General features: G+C 47.0%; 1 protein-coding gene and 1 pseudogene across 2 annotated transcripts in view; one reads left to right on the top strand and one right to left on the bottom strand.

Annotated features, from left to right (window-relative positions):
- The window catches only part of LOC119172454 (uncharacterized), a 184,764-nt gene that overhangs the window by 88,153 nt on the left and 80,169 nt on the right, over positions 1-16,442 (bottom strand). The window lies entirely within an intron of this gene.
- On the top strand, positions 825-1,774 carry LOC142814020 (uncharacterized; annotated as a pseudogene).

Here is a 16,442-nt window from a genome sequence, read left to right as displayed (position 1 = left end):
GGGGAGGACATAGGGGTATTTCTCGCATTCTTTGAACAGAACTGTGTGAGGTTGAACTTTGCTCCTAGCACATGGCCACAGCGGTTGCTTTCTCTGCTGCCGTATGAAGCCGCTGAAGTGATCACGAGAATCAGTGCGCAAGAAGCAGATGATTATGAGAAGGTTAAAGCCGCCTTATTGAAGAAGTACCGGCTTTCGGCTGAGGCATTCCGCCAGAGGTTTCGAAACCCAGAAAAGAAGGATAGTGAGGGATATCCGAAGTTCGCTTACGGCATGAGAAGAAACCTAATCGAGTGGTTAAAAGGCGCGGAAGCCTACGAGAGTAAAGACAAGGTTATCGAAACCATTTGTCTAGAGCAGTTTTACAAAAGCATACCTCAGAACGTGAGGCTGTGGGTGCAAGACAGAGACAATGTAAACACTGTGGGAAAGGCGGCCGAGTTAGCCGAAGAATACACTATGCGTAGAAAACTGAGCACAGAGTACGGAGGGCCGGACGGACGAAAAAGGCCGTGAAAAGAGTTTGTATTCAGGAGAGGCCCGCAGGCAAAAAAATTGAGCAATACTGAGGGGGAAACAAGTACGCCAGAAAACAAGGGGAAAAACTCGAACAGTGGGACATCCCAGCAGTCGCAAAGAAAAGAGTTTGAGGCTTTCAGACCTGTTAGGTGCTATATGCTATAACTGTCAGAAGACTGACCATATCGCAGTAAACTGCAGAAATCCTAAGGTAGTTTTATCCTACATGGATGAAAGTGCCGAGAACTTGGAGCTGTTACGCCCATATCTCCATGACCTGGAGGTTAACGGAAAACCCTGTAAGGTACTCAAAGACAGCGGCGCCACCATGGAAATTGTCCACCCATCTTGCATTACTGTAGATGACTTCACTGGAGAAGTGGCATGGATCAAACAGGTTGTAGAGGAAAACAGCGTCTGTCTTCCCATGGCGAAAGTAACGATCACTGGGCCGTTTGGAAAGCTTGTGACAGAGGCAGCTGTCTCAACGTCACTGTCATAACAGAACCTGTACATATTTTCAAACCGTTCAGACAGGACACTGCGCGAGCAAGCTCAGAAACTTGGAGAAGGAACGGTTCAAGCGCTAACTCTTTCCAAAGCACGTGAAATCGCGTCCAGGGCATCGGAAAAAACAATTCCAATGGAAACAGACCCAGGCTCAGGGCACCGCTCAGAGGCGCAGGGAGAGTCGGCAACTGATCAGCAAAATGAAGTTTCACCAACAAACATAGACGGAAAGCCAGCTGATTGGCAAAGTGAGGCTTTATCAGCAGAGTTGGGTGGGGACCTAGAGAGAAAGCCAGGCGACACACCCACGAGCGAAACGGGGTCAGTATTGTCGTCGGCGTCAAAAAACTTTGACCGGCTAGTACAGGTAAACAGACAATCGCTGGCCGCTGAGCAAGACAGTGATGATAGCTTAGCTAAACTGCAGTTTAGCGCTAAAGAGGGGATTGCTAGGGGCAACGTGACGTTACACAAGAAAGGAGGTTTGTTATATCGGCACTACCAAGATAAGAGAGGAAGGGTTCTGGATCAGTTGGTCGTTCCTAGAAAATATTGCGAGGATCTCTTAAACCTCTGCCACGGAAACGGCTGGTCTGGTCACCCAGAAATAAACAAAACAAAAGAGAGAATGCTAATGGAATACTATTGGCCAGGGTGCTTCAAAGAGATAGAGGAATTCGTAAGATCATGTGACACGTGCCAACGCACGGGTAAGCCTGGGGAAACGTGGAAAGCTCCGCTATAATTGGTGCCTGTAATATCAGAGCCATTTCGACGTATGGTGATCGACACGGTGGGTCCCCTGCCGGCAACTAAGTCTGGTTATAGGTATTTGTTCACCACGTTGTGCCCTGCAACAAGGTTTCCAGAAGCAATCCCACTGAAGGAGCTCTTTTCGACAGAAATAGTAGACGCGCTTCTGTCAGTCTTCATGAGAGTCGGCTTTCCAGCAGAAATACAGGCTGATCAAGGGTCAGTTTTCACGAGCTCATTGACTGCAACGTTCCTGCAGAAGTTCGGGATAAAACTGATGCATAGTTCTGTATACCATCCCCAATAAAATAGCGTCGAGAGATGGCATTCAGTGTTAAAGCGAGTGTTGCGCGCCCTCTGTTATGAGCATAAAGAAGACTGGGAAAGCTGTCTTCCGGCTACTTTGTTCGCCTTGCGTACGGTCCCGCATGAGGCCACGGGGTTCTCGCCAGCAGAGTTAGTGTATGGAAGAACGCTGCGTTCCCCACTTAGAATGCTGAGAGAAATGTGTGAAGAAAAGGGAGAGAGTTAAACCGTGGTCGATTACGTGCTGAAGTTGCTAGAGCGGCTCAGTACGACGCAAGGGCTGGTAGAAAAGAACATGGAAAGGGCTCAAAAGACGGCCAAGCATTACTATGACAAGAATGCGAGACTTAGAACCTTTAATATCGGGGATGAAGTGATGATTCTAAAACCGTCACGAAAAAACAAATTGGAAGTTCATTGGGACGGGCCTGTCAGAGTGATGCACAAGCTTTCTGACACAAACTACGTGTTGAAAATGCCAGGTCGAAGGAAAGAGGTAAAAATATACCATTGTAACCTGATGAAGCCCTACACAGAGCGTCAGGGACTTGTGAACCTCACTCTAAAAGAGCTCGAAGAAATTCAATCTGAGTTCGACGAATGCACGAGAACTTCCGACTCAGAAATTAGCCTAGAAGAGGTTGTAGCTTCCTCTTTAAACACTAAAGCTCTTGAGCCTGAACAAGTAAACGAACGAAAAGAACTTCTGGAGCAGTACATAGATAGGTTCAGTCGTCGGTCGGGTAGAACAGGATTAATAACCCATGAAATAGAATTGACATCAGCCGAACCGGTAAGATCCAAGCCATACCGATTGTCTCCAAAACAGAAAGAGATTTTGAAGGCCGAAATACGGCGCATGTTAGAGCTTGGGGTAATCGAGCCCGCTGAAAGTGACTACACGTCCCCACTAATACTTGTAGAAGCCTCTAATAAAGAACCCCGTCCTTGTGTAGACTACCGGAAATTGAATACTATCACTAGGGATCAGTTGTACCCTATACCAATATTGAGGAGCGAATAGAAAGCGTCAGCGCAGTGAAGTACATTTCCACGCTAGATCTCGTAAGAGGATACTGGCAGGTTCCTCTCTCAGAAAGTGCCAGCCGTTATGCCGCATTCATTTCACCTTTCGTCACCTTTAGACCCTTAGTTCTTAGCTTCGGGCTAAAAAACACGCCTTTCAGCTTTTCAAAGTTAATGGACATTGTACTGAAAGAACTGCAAAACTTTGCACTCCCATACCTAGACAATGTCGCAATATTTTCCGACAGCTGGGAAGACCACCTCAAGCACCTGAAAAAGGTATTTTCGCGCTTGAGAGAGGCAGGTTTGACAATGAAAGCTGAGAAATGTAATTTTGGCTGCTCTCAAGTCACTTACCTAGGTCATGTTGTGGGGCAGGGAAGGAGGCAGCCGGCCGAACTAAAGACAGACGCGATTGCCGGGTTTTCACGTCCACGTACTAAAACCGATATTCGGTCGTTCCTGGGACTTGTGGGGTACTACCAGCGTTACATTCCCAACTTTTCGCAACGAGCAAGTCCTCTTACAGACGCATTAAGAAAAGGGGAGCCCAACCGCGTGAAATAGGATGAGGACAAAGAAGCCGCATTTCAGGGTTTGAAAGCCTCACTCGTTTCCCGACCTGTGTTACGTGCACCGGACTATGGTAAGGAATTTATAGTTCAGTGCGACGCGAGCGACAGGGGCATGGGCGTAGTGCTTAGCCAGGTTAACGACAATCAAGAAGAGCACCCTATTCTCTATGCCAGCCGCGAACTAACGGTCCGAGAAGAAGCCTACAGCGCTTCCGAAAAGGAATGTGCCTGTTTGGTTTGGGCAGCCCAAAAGTTGTCACGTTACTTGTACGGAGCAAGGTTCATCTTTGAAACAGACCACTGTCCCCTGACATGGCTTAATCAAATGTCACACAAAAATGGTCGCTTGCTCCGATGGAGCCTCACCCTCAAGCAGTATAACTTCGAGGTTCGTTATAAGAAAGGTAAATTGCACAACAATGCAGATGGCCTTAGTAGACTCGTCTGAAAAGAGCCGTTTTAGGGAATGAAAGGCCACTTCATTTTTTTTAATGGAATTTGGCATTGTATGACCAAAGGGGTTCGATTTAGTTTATTTTAATTTGTACGTCTTACTCCATGATTGTAGTAACTTTGGCAGCACTAAATTATCTCAAAATTTTAGCGTACAGATTTTTCTTTTGTTAGTGTTTCTTGAGAAGCCTGGAGGGTTTTAAGCGGGCCCAATGTGCTTGACTTCGGCATGGTATTGTGTTGTGTGGTTCGCCTTGCTGTTGTCAATCATTGTGAGCTGGTTTGGGAGTTGGTTTCGAGTTCGCAGCTGGAGGGAGAAAGCCAGGCCATCATCCTCGTCACCAACCATTCTCTTCGTCCCCAGCGGTTGGGAGCGCTGGCCAGTCGAGATTTTCCGGGCGGCGGAGGAGCTGTTGGCCTGGAAATTCATCTGGGCAGACGCCATGGTGCGTAAGCCGGTCCACTGGAGAGGCCCTCAATCCCTTCAGCACCCAGTCTGTCAGACGCTGTCGAAGATTTGAGTAATTACCCAGACCATGTGACAAGCGAAGGCGAGTTCCTGACTTTCAACTACGGACCCTTTTGCCGTCTCTTCGAGCAGAAGCGGTGACTGATGGCCTCAGCGACTCATCGGTCGACGGGGAAGCTGGCGTGGCCGGCGCCGGAGCTGACAGCGGAGCGGCGCTTCTTTGACCCTCAGTCAAGTAGCCGACCGGCCGACTGCCTAGGCCCGCCAGGCATTGTCCCTGCTGGCCGGAGGATGAGACGTCGTGTCGCCACGACGCCACGACGAAAGAGGACAACAGGGACGACGTCTTCCTGGAAAAGACCGCGGGGGCCACCGCAGATCGCCCCGCTAATTGGGTGAGCTGTGCGGCGGACCCTTTGAAGTATGCTGCCAGGATCGTGGGAACTCTGGACTAGTGGCACACACACGATGAGGAAGAGCCCTGCTGGCGCTACCTTGCAGTGCAGTGTTCACAACTCAAAATTGGACGTTCACGTGGACCGTGCATGCTCGTCCCCCTCACCTGTTGTGTGTGTGTGATTGGTGTTCCACTCAGAGAGGAGGAGCCCGACAGGGCTTAAAACAACGCCGCAGAGTGCTGGACGTCGCTCTGAACTATGTAGCGTTCAACCGCCACGCTCGTGGTTTGTGAAACCACCAACCTTTCTTTTCTGTAAATATGTGTAAATAGTGCCATAAACCATGTTTTGTTCTCGTATCGTCCAGCGATCCTCTTACCTACCCATAACAACTGGTGGCAGCGGTGGGATGCCATCAGCAACTTCCTCCTCCTTCCGACCCCTAACAACTGGTCGCAGCGGTGGGATGCCATCATCAGCAACTTCCTCCTTCAACTGCAACACTGTGTGCACCTGACTTTGTTTTTAAAGCTCTTCTCTAGTTACTTTTCTGGTTGCAATAATATGAAGAGCTGCCTTGAAGAGCTGTTAGTGCTTGGTTCTGATATGCCAAGTATGTTACCAGTACTTTGTCAACAACGTATACTCTTGCCCCAATCAAAGCTGACTGATTTTAAAAGTGGCGCCAAATGTGAGCAGACCGCCTCTCCAAGACCTTCTATCTTATTTTACCAGTCGCCCAACAGATGGCAGCACTTGACCACTGTTTTGCTTTCCATGGTTCCATCTGTTAGCTGGAGCGAGAGCCACAGCCCATGCAGAACTAGAATATATCTTAGTCGCTAATTAAGACAATTATTTCGACTGCCAAGCCTCTGCCTTCGACCTCGCCCACGCCAAGTGTTGCCGGTCGTTTTTGCAGGAAAGGAGAGGAACCTGACTCCATAAGAGGCCCCTGATTTTTAGTTAAGCTTTCCGGACCTTGAACATGCCAGCCAAAATAACAGATAAGAATATTTTTTTTTTTTTTTTCAAGAGTTGCCTTGCCACTTTTAAACCAAAAATGACGGTGATGAATGACAGGGGTTATGGCAGGGGAATGACAGGGGTGATGAATGACAGGGGCTTAAACCAAAAATGACGGTGACGGTGAAGTGATGGAGTTGAGCTAGCAGCTCCTACAGTAAAACGTACGAAAAAACGTGCATAGTGTAATACTGGCAAGTAGACGTTGCAGCTTAAAAGCAGCCTTGTCAGCAGCTACGATGCTTCTGACATCGGATGTGAGTGGGAGATTACACCGGTAGATGTTGCAACACAGACAGACACCGAGTTGACTTTTTCTGCGATGCTATTGCTGGAAAGCGTGACCATTTTTTTTTACACCGATGAAGTGGTGAATCACACAGCTGATCATACAAATCTTTATGCCACCCAAGAATGAACACAGACTTAGATACTGCTCACTGCTGCAGAACTAAAGGCCCTTTTTGGCGAGCCTGCACTCATGAGTGCGATTCATATGTTCCCGGTGCCTTTTTATGGAAACTTCTAATGCTGCGTGAAAAAAATCGCTGAGATCATGACGCACGAAAGATTGACACACAAAATCATGACACACACAAGAGCCCGCACTCATGAGTGCGTTTCTTACGTCCCCGGAGCCTTTTTATGGAAACTTCTGATTGCTTATTCTGCATGAAAGATATCGCTGAGATCATGATGCACAAAATTGACACACAAAGTCATGACACACTAAAGAGCCCGTACCGGTGCCTTTTTATGGAAACTTCTGATAGCCTATCCTGCATGAAAAAAATCACTGAGATCATAACACACAAAAGAGTTCGTACTCATGAGTGCGATTCCTATGTCTTCAGTTCCTTTTTAAGGAAACTTCTCATAGTCTATTCTGTGTAAGAGAAATCGCTGAAATCATGATGCACAAAAGGTTTCAGCAAAGCAGAAACAATTTACACTTAAATGACAGCATGCAGGTGCCACAGAAAGGTTCAAATGAGTGAGACCACTGTTTCAAACTTCACTCACTCATCAAGATACTGAAAACTTTTGTAATGAGCACATGCCTCCATCTGGCCTTGCAGTCAACCAAAGTATGATTTCATTCAAGACAAGGTACGTATGCCTATAAAACTAAACATGAAACGCAATGACAAAGTGTGGTGCGCTGCGAAGTCATCCACAGGTCACCTATGCAAGTTTGAAATTTACCAAAGTAAGCACCCAGAGTGACAAACAACAGAGCACTTAAAGAACAAGTCATGTCATTGTCAGAAGAAATCGTAACCCTACAAAATGAACTATTTTTCAACAATGTCTTCAGTTCAGCCACTTTGCTGAAACAGCTCTGTGACAAAGACGTTTTAGCTTGCAGTACTTGCACAAATCAAAAGAAGCTACAGTCGATACTCGCAATAACAAATGCCGCTACAATGAAATTACCACCTCAATGAAGGATTTCTTATTTCCAGTCAGCTTGTCATAAAGGTCAATGCCTCCGAGGTCTTGCCCCAACAAAACATTTTTCAGGCTTGTGTTCACTTTAACGAAACTTTCGCTCAAAAGTGCTTGGCTTGAAAATTTGTCGATGATTAAGTCAGCTCATCGCCAACTGAGAAACTTTTTGTAAGTTGATGATGCTTTGTTTCACCGAAAACATGCAACCATTGCACCACCTGTGAACGAAGTTATAGGAGAGCGCCATTGATTGGTGGTGATGACGATGCGGCTGGTTGCCTTGCGATGTGGCGCGGTCCCGCTTTGCCAATGAGCTAGCTGCACTTCTTATTCTCAGTCGGTGCAGGAGCAGCGCACAATGAGAGATAAGTTTTCCTATTATTTGTTCTGTTTTTGCTCCTTTTGGTTATTAGAGGGGTTGAGATAACAGATATCAACAGCACAATTTTTTTATTTTTTCTAATAAATCTTCGGTAACTTGTGTTGCAGGTACTGTGGGTGTGGGCCACAAGCAACGTTGCAGTGATGTTGACAACGTGATGAACAGGGTAGACGGCAGTTTTGAACAAGTTTGGTGTGCCCGTTTAGTTGTTTAACTAAGACCTGAACATGAAGTGGACATCGTGAGAAGCTACTAGTGTCGTTGACCACGTGTGTGTATGGTGTAGGTGGCAGCTTCAAACAGTTTTTAATGTAGGAGAGTTAGTGGAGGCGGCTGGATAGCAGGATTAGGGTTGTACTTAAGGCTGTCAGGTGCTCGGTCCGATGGTCAGGCAGGCAATAACTAAGCAGGCTAGAAAAACCACGGGGGAGAGTGAGCTGGTGCTACCTGGATGAGACAGCCTTCACGAGTTTGGCAGACGCGGAGAAGATGAGCTTGATGTCCAGGCTGTGCGAGGCACTGAAAGCAGCCGTGCAGCGCATGGAGGCTAGCGTTGAGAGGCTGCAGGGGGAGCTGAGGGCGGAACTAGAGCAGAGGATGGAGCTCCAGAAACAGCTCAAAGCTTCACGTAAGCAGGAGGAGGCTAACGCTTGCCTAGGAGCAAATAAAGAGCGACCCTAGAAAAGAATGGAAAGGGCGGACTGAGCTCGAGCAGCGGGTAAAGGAGCTAATGGCCCTTTGCCCCAGCCCCGAGCGGTGCGAGACGGAAGGCGTTGGTAGCGGAGAAGGCGACACGCGGGAAGGAACAGGCGATAAAGGAGGTCAGGGGGCCTCTAACGTGGCCAGGGTTAGGGATGGTGTCTTCACGACAGTGAAGGAAGATGGGAAAGTGAGGGTGGACGCCCAGTCAGGGAAGTGCATGGTGAATGCACTGACCTGAAAATCTCATCACTATTCCTGCTGATCTTAAAGTTGTGCTGAAGGGCAAGGGTCAAAACCTTCAGAGACAGAGTGTGGGATGCGTAAGCTCTGAGATGCCTCTGGGAGTGTGCATGCGACCATATGCACAGTCCCAGAGGTCCGGGGGCAGTCTCCTGGGATTGAAAGGAGGGTAGTGGAGGCCAACTTTGTGATCAGGGGTATGAGCTGGCAGCTCAAATACAGCGTAATGGAGGTAAATCAAGACATGTACGAGCCCAGCGCTCGCCCCTTTGCGCAGAATGGCATTCATTAGAGTGGTGCGACGGGCACAAGGATACATAATAGGATGAATCGTCAAGCCACAGCTTTTTTTAGGGGGACCCAGAGCTTTGAGGCCAACAGTGTAGCCAAAGACAATTTTAAAGGGGTGCCAATATTCAAGCCACATGGAGTCTGTCGGAGAAGAAATCGACGTAAGCCCAAGGGCCGAGCTAAATCAGACACAGGTTATATCAACATGTAGGGTGGCCGGAATAGGTTAAAGTGGGAAGAGATAGAAGAGCAGTTAAGGCAAGAGGAGCTTATAGTATATGGGGTTGTGGAGACACATCATTGGGACATGAAGCAACCATCTTGAAATCTGGACTATATATGAGAATATTGCCATAGAACAGAAGGCAACAAAAAGGGGGGGTGTTATTAGGGCATTTATATATAAGCATGAGTTAGCAAAGAGTCAAGCAGGAATGCTTAGAACACTTATAGTTAAAAGGGAAAGTAGCTGGGCAGATGACACTCCTTGGTTTGGTGTACTTGTGGGCGGGAGCAAAGGCAAGAGAGGAAAACCAGGCAATGGTAGAGTGTGCATCAAATGACATTAAGGAATTAGGAGGAGAGTTCGAGATAATTATACTAGGAGATATGAATGCACATATAGAAGATATAGATGGGTATATTGACCCAGCAGGCAAAATGATCATAATTATATATGAAAGGCATGATTTGATCATTTGCAATAGTACCAAGAAGTGCAAAGGGCAAATAACATGGGAGGTAGAAGGCTGCAGTCAATGATAGATTACGCACTGATGTCACATAGAATGTATGATACGCTCAGGGGAATGCACATAGATGAATGTGGCTCCACAAGTCTAGGTTGTGATCACAAACATATCAAGTTACGTTTTGGAATAGCAATGAAAGTGGGAAGGAGACAAGATGAACTACAGGGGGAACGTTTATTGAGAAAGGCAAATAGAATTAGCTACTAAACAAATTCAGAAAGTAATCACTGAGGATAATAAAACAGTGTGGAAATACACGATAGCTTAGTAAGGTAGGTGACAAGTCACCCTGGAAAAGGAGACACAAACCCAAGAGTTGGTGGGATGAGGAAGTTAAGACAGCCATAGCAAAACGACAGGAAGCCTCTAGGGAACACAGACATGCCAAGTAGCGCGGTGAACCGACAGACAATGCCGAAGGAAAATGGGATGTCTTTCTAAGCCGTAAAAGGCAAGCATCCCTTTTGATCAATGAAAATATTACAAGAAAGGGGGCTCAGTGGCTGGCAGAAGTACATAAAAACGATAGAAAGGCAGTTGTAAAATTTTGGAACTATCTTAATTCTCTGAGTAATAAGACGAGCATGAAACAGAGGTTTATAACTACAATTCAAGAGGGTAGGCTAAAAGGGGATGAGGCAACAGAATATATAAGAACAATGATGACAGAAAAAGTTATACACCAAGGAAGCACTGCATGCACCATACCGAATTAGGATGAACCAATTAGTGCAGTGGCTCCATTGGGACACAGAGTGAGAGGGGGCAGAGAAAAGAGTTCTTAATAACACATCAACAGGCCCCGACAGCTTCCCAATCATGCTAATAAAGAAACTAGGACCAAACTCTAAGCAAACATAAAAAGGGGCAGCGAGCAAAACAATAATGAATGTTGAAGCCTTCAATGGGTGGAAACTAAGCAGAATGAGCATGATCTATAAAAGAAAGGGGGACAAACTGATATAAACAACAACCGTCCTATAACAGTGACATCAGTAGTTTACAGGCTGGTGATGCAGATAGTAAAGGAAAGACTACAGACATGGGTGGAGAAGGAGGGGGTGCTGGGGGAACTACTAAATCGGTCCCGTAAACAAAAGAGGTTGGAGGACAATCTGTTTTTATTGATGCAGTGAATTGAAATAGCAGAAAAACAATACAGGCCCCTGTGGCTGGCTTTTCTAGATATCAAGGGAGCTTAGGATAGTACGATTCAAGAAGACTTGTGGGGAATACTGGACCCACTAGATGTGGACGATGGATTAACCAATCTTCTAAAGGATATCTATAAAAGTAACAAGGTAGTTATAAAATGAGAAGAACAGGTATCCGAACCTATATAGATACAACGCTGGCTTCGACAGAGATGTCCCTCGTCACCTTTGTTATTTATGCTGTATCTATAGGGACTAAAAGCCAAACTAGAGGGGAGTCGACTCGACTTGAGCCTCTTTTTCCAAGCAAGAAAAACACGCTAAACAATCATTACCGGCATTCATGTATGCAGATGATATAGTATTTAATGGCCCGAAACAAGAAAAAATCTGCAGGGATTAATAGACATCTGCGGTAATGAGGGAGATTGGTTACTTTTGAAGTTCAGTAGAGAAAAATCGACAATCATAATTTTTCATGATAACGAAGACAGTCAGCATAAGATACAAAAAGTCACGCTAGAAATAGTGGATAAATACAAATATCTGGGTGTATGGATAAACTAGGGGGCCGAGTACCTAAAGTCCAAGTATGTCGGGGAAGGAAACACGGCAAGAAACATGTGACTGCTTCTCAGCACTAAGATGGTTAAAATAAACCTTGCCCGCTTGTCATTGGCAAGAGCTTGAGGCCTCGATGCTCAACGCCATCTAGCGGCTTGACATGACCCTGGCTCGGCAAAATCGAACAGAGCAAACTCCTAGTAGCTCGCGCTGGGCCTGCCGTTGTTGTGGTCTAGATAGACAGGAAGATGCGGAACATTGCGCGGTGCTCCCACCCTCCCCTTGTCTATTTCTCTTTCTCGATGCTTGAAAGCCAGCAGAATTTTGCCAGTAAAGTGCGTAATAAACAGGAAATTATGGATGACAGGGGCCATCTTCTGTGATTGAATAAAGGCATTTGACATTGACATGACCACCCAAAACCGCAAGGTGTGCTTGCTAATTGATTAATGCACAGCTCCTAACGTTGATGACATCGAGCTGGGCAATGTGGACGTGCGATTTTTTCCCACCGAACTGCACGACTTTCATTCAGCCATTAGACCAGGGTATAATTCCCAGCGTTTAAAGCACTTATTGGCCGCAGCTCATTCAGCGACTGTTGCTTAATATTGACATAGGGCGCCAGATCAAATTGGATTTATTCATGGCCCTACAAATGATTGCCGCGTAGTAGACGACGACCCGGCGAAGCATCATAGAAAACTGTTTGGCTCACCCCGGCTTTAGGCCCGACACTGAAGTAACGACCAGCTCGTCAATTCAACTGGATGAAGACGACGATCGTGACAGAGCGGAGCCGCCTTCCAAAGAAGCAACTGCGGCCTGGGCAGTCCTTCGGGACACCGGAAATATACCAGAGGATGTGAGCATGGATTAGTTCTTCACTGTTGAGGCAGAATTTATTGCTCATAAGGAGCTAACTGACGAGGCAATTATTGATGAAGTTCGCTGTGACCCATGGTCAGATGATGAGTGTGACACTCAAGACGCTTCAGCACCACCTCCTGCGACAACTGTAATGGATGCATTTGATGAAATTCCCAATTTCCTTGGTGTCCATGATGACGACGTCGCGCTGCAGCAGATCACCGACAGCGAACATTGCGCCACGGCACTAATGTGGAAAGGAAGGCGGCAAACGAAGCTGACAGACTTCTTTTGCAAATAAATTATGTTTGTGATGCTTCTAGTCAAATGTGGCAGTGTTCTGGGGCAGGTTTCCGCTTCAACGAAATTTTTCCTGCATCCCTTCAGTTTTGTTATAGCAAGGTTTCATTGTATCAGCGGAACTAAACGTGAACAACAATCTGATCGTGGCGAATTCGTCTGGAGGATAAAAAGAATGACACCGCCTGCCAGAGTTAGGACACCAGGCACGTTCACATAATGCCGAACTATCATAACCCCTGTGAAGATACTCGAGTTGGCATAAGAAAGCCATGAAGTGACCCACAGCAGTACGCAACTACAGCCTCTGCATGGGCGGGTGGCTCATTTCGATCAAAAGATAAATGCATATCCTCTAGACAGGCACTCAGAGGTCGTGAAGCCACACCTTTTGTCATCCTTGATGAGGCGATTGTCAATATTTACCTCCGGCATGGCTACAGAAACAGTATTGCATAACTGTGCTTTTGAGTCATGCTCACTAGTGGGAAGAGCTTCCACAAGGGTCGGCACAGCCCAGTGTATCACACAGGAGTGCCAAACGATGTTCAATTCAATGGGCAAATGCACTACTCATGCACCACCACTACGCAAAAAAGTTGCTGATGGTGCTCGACGATGTTGCAAGAAAAGCGCACAAAGCCTGCAAACAGTCACGAGACAAGCCCAGCCACCCAATGAGAGCCTTGTTCACTACTCGTTCGCAAAACTGTGCCCAATTTCAAGATGTCCGTACAACTGACAGATGTACAGCGCATTGAATATGCACCACAGAATATGCGCAACGCACACTTAGCAACTGCAACTGCAGCAGGCATGTCGTGCGCACCTAGCAAATCGGAATATTTGCAAATAAGACCCCCACGCACTCGGTCCAACCGTGCACCCGCGCTGCAGCTAGAAATTGCCGGACAGATCATCAACAGGACCCCAGTAGCTCGAATATTAGGCATGCACGTGCAAGAAAACAACAGCGTAAAGACTGCAATAGGCAAACTCAAACACACTGTAAAGAGTATTGCATCCCTTATAGCTAGAATTGCGCGAAGTAATGATGGGATGACAGAGGCCGACACGGTACGCCTTGTACATGCCTTCGTTCTCAGCCGAGTCACGTTCGCTCTTCCCTTTCAATCAACACGCAAGCCCGAAATAGAGCAGATTGACAGACTCATCAGAATTGCGTACACAGCAGCATTGCGACTTCCGAACAGCACAAGCACAGAAAAACTCATGGGACTCGGCATGCATAATACGTATGAAGAATTGGCCGCCGCCACGCTAATCGCACAGCGAGAACGACTCACCACTACGCTCCAGGGAAGAACACTGCTACAGAGGCTGGGATACCCTCTCACCCCTCAATATTTTGGCGATGAGACAGTCATTGTACCCAAGCAAATACGTGATCAAATAATCGTGGAACCAGTTCCAAAAAACATGCACCCGCTCTACAACAAAAAGCGCCGTCAAGCGCGAGCACGAAAACTCCTGCAGAGAAGTAGCGATCCAGACGCTTACTTTACCGACGTCAGTCTTTATCCCGCGCCACCACAAGGCTCCAGAAAACAAGCATATGCATTGGCAGTGACTAACCAAAGCAAAGTCGTGGCCTGCGCGTTCCTACGCACCAGATCAAGTGCCACCGCAGAGGCAGCAGCCATAGCCTTGGCAATCAGAGAAGCCGAAAGAAGGGGGCGCTCAGCGTATATTTTGACAGACTCACAAGCTGCATGTCGCTTATACCTTAGAGGCACACTTCCAAGGTGCGTCACTGATATTTTGGGGTCCATGTTGATGGAGGCACATGGCGTCACTTGGTGCCCAGGGCATGACGGCCTGGGGGGAACGAGGAGGCAAACTGCGTAGCTCGCGGACTTACTGGCCGAGACGCAGGACTCTCCTCAGGACACCTCACAGGGCATCATGAAGAGCAAAGTGTAACAAGCAGGCAGATATTGGAAAACCAACGCCTTACAAGACGCACGTACGCCCCTCCACATCCAAACTTAAGCAGCCAACAAGCCTGGGATTGGCGCCGCCTCCAAACGAACACATTTTAATAAATCATTTTTTCCTACGGCTATCTATGAGTGGAACGGTTTGACGGATGCTATTGTCAGCGAACAAGTTGCTGTTAAATTTAGAGATTTATTACTAGCTACCCTTGACTCTTAATCGCTGTTTGTCTTTTTTTTGTTGTTTGTTCTCTGCCGCCTGTATATTTTTGACCGTGAATTGACTGTTGAATACTTCGTTTGACATGCTCTGTTTTCTTTTTGTTTTTTGTTGCTACCTGTATGTTTTAGTAATGCAAAAACTGTAACCATGAACTGCATTTTCATTGAAATTTGTACTTGGATTGTTCCCCCCCCCTTATGTAATGCCCAGAGAGAGGCCCTTAAGGGTAAAATAAATGATGATGATGATGATGATGATGATGATATCAAAACTACACGCAATTTTTCCACAGATATACACAACAGGGGTATGCCCATGGTGTAGCAACCACACAGCCACACTTACACACATAACCTACCAATGTACCGAGCGGCCAGCCAATGCAGTATCTAGGTTGGTGCGCTCACTACAAACACTCACAACGTGGTCTTGGGAGGGACGGCTTTTCAAGCTGGCACTGGGGAGCCAACTGGTGACCCTAGACCAGGCCCGGCGAGCCGCTGTGGCCAGTGGGGCTCTACAAGAGGGCTCCACCCGGGATTAGTCACGCAATTTTAATTCTTCAATAAAGTTTATTCTCTCTCTCTCTCTCTCTCTCTCTAGCTGCACAACAGCCACCAAGAGTGAGCGCATTTCTTGCCATTGTCACCCAACTCGACCGAACTTAATAGCATGCCTCTGTTTTCCCAAGTAAGCCGCCCGTTGCAGCCAGAACATCAATGTCACGAGTGCCTCCCATGCCTGTGTAGAAGATTGGTAATATGAATGACAGATCTTCGTCACCAATTGATCCGGCTATGTCACCCGTCTTGTGTAGCATTTCCTCGTTACCATTGGAAGAGCAAGACAGCAGTTACTCTGCAATCAGCTCTAGAAATGGCGCACCTGCTTATTGCCCTGAAGACAATCTAAGCAAGGCCACATGCTATCATTGTGGGCAGACTGGCCATCTTGCATCCAAGTGCCCTCGTTCCAGATGCAATGTTCAGAGCCAGCAAACGAGTCTTCCTTCCATGGCCTGCTTTCAAGCTTCAGAGCCACTCGAAGAACCATTTGTGCAGTGTGCCGTAATTAAAGCCTACATTCCACTTGTAGGCCCTATTGATGTGTTTACAGACAGTGGTTCCAAACACACAATGCTCTCGCTGAGTGTTGTTGCATCTTCATATCTGTGGTAGGTGGGGGTGCCGTCATGCCAGTTGGTACATTATGTACTTTCATCACTGTGGGGCCTATTTCTGCAGTGCTTGAGGTTCTAGTTCTAGCTAGAAACCCCTTGCCTTTCATCCTGGGAGACGACTGGTTTGTTATTTAATGTAATCCAGAAAGGCATTTGGCAGGCTATAGCCCGCCAAATGCCTCTCTGCATTACATACTTCGAGCCCTTTGATAAGCAGGGACAAAGTTCATAAACAGAAAGCATGACCGCCATGGTTTGCTAAGGGACAACGCATGTCCCACCTTTGCTCATGGCGCCAAGTTATCAGAGGGAAAGGTGGTGTCCTGCCCATATTTAAAA

This window comes from Rhipicephalus microplus, chromosome 4, assembly GCF_043290135.1.
Source record: "Rhipicephalus microplus isolate Deutch F79 chromosome 4, USDA_Rmic, whole genome shotgun sequence".
Taxonomy (NCBI): domain Eukaryota; kingdom Metazoa; phylum Arthropoda; class Arachnida; order Ixodida; family Ixodidae; genus Rhipicephalus; species Rhipicephalus microplus.
The sequence above is the reverse complement of the archived record's forward strand: the minus strand, read 5'-3'. Positions and strand labels throughout refer to the sequence as shown.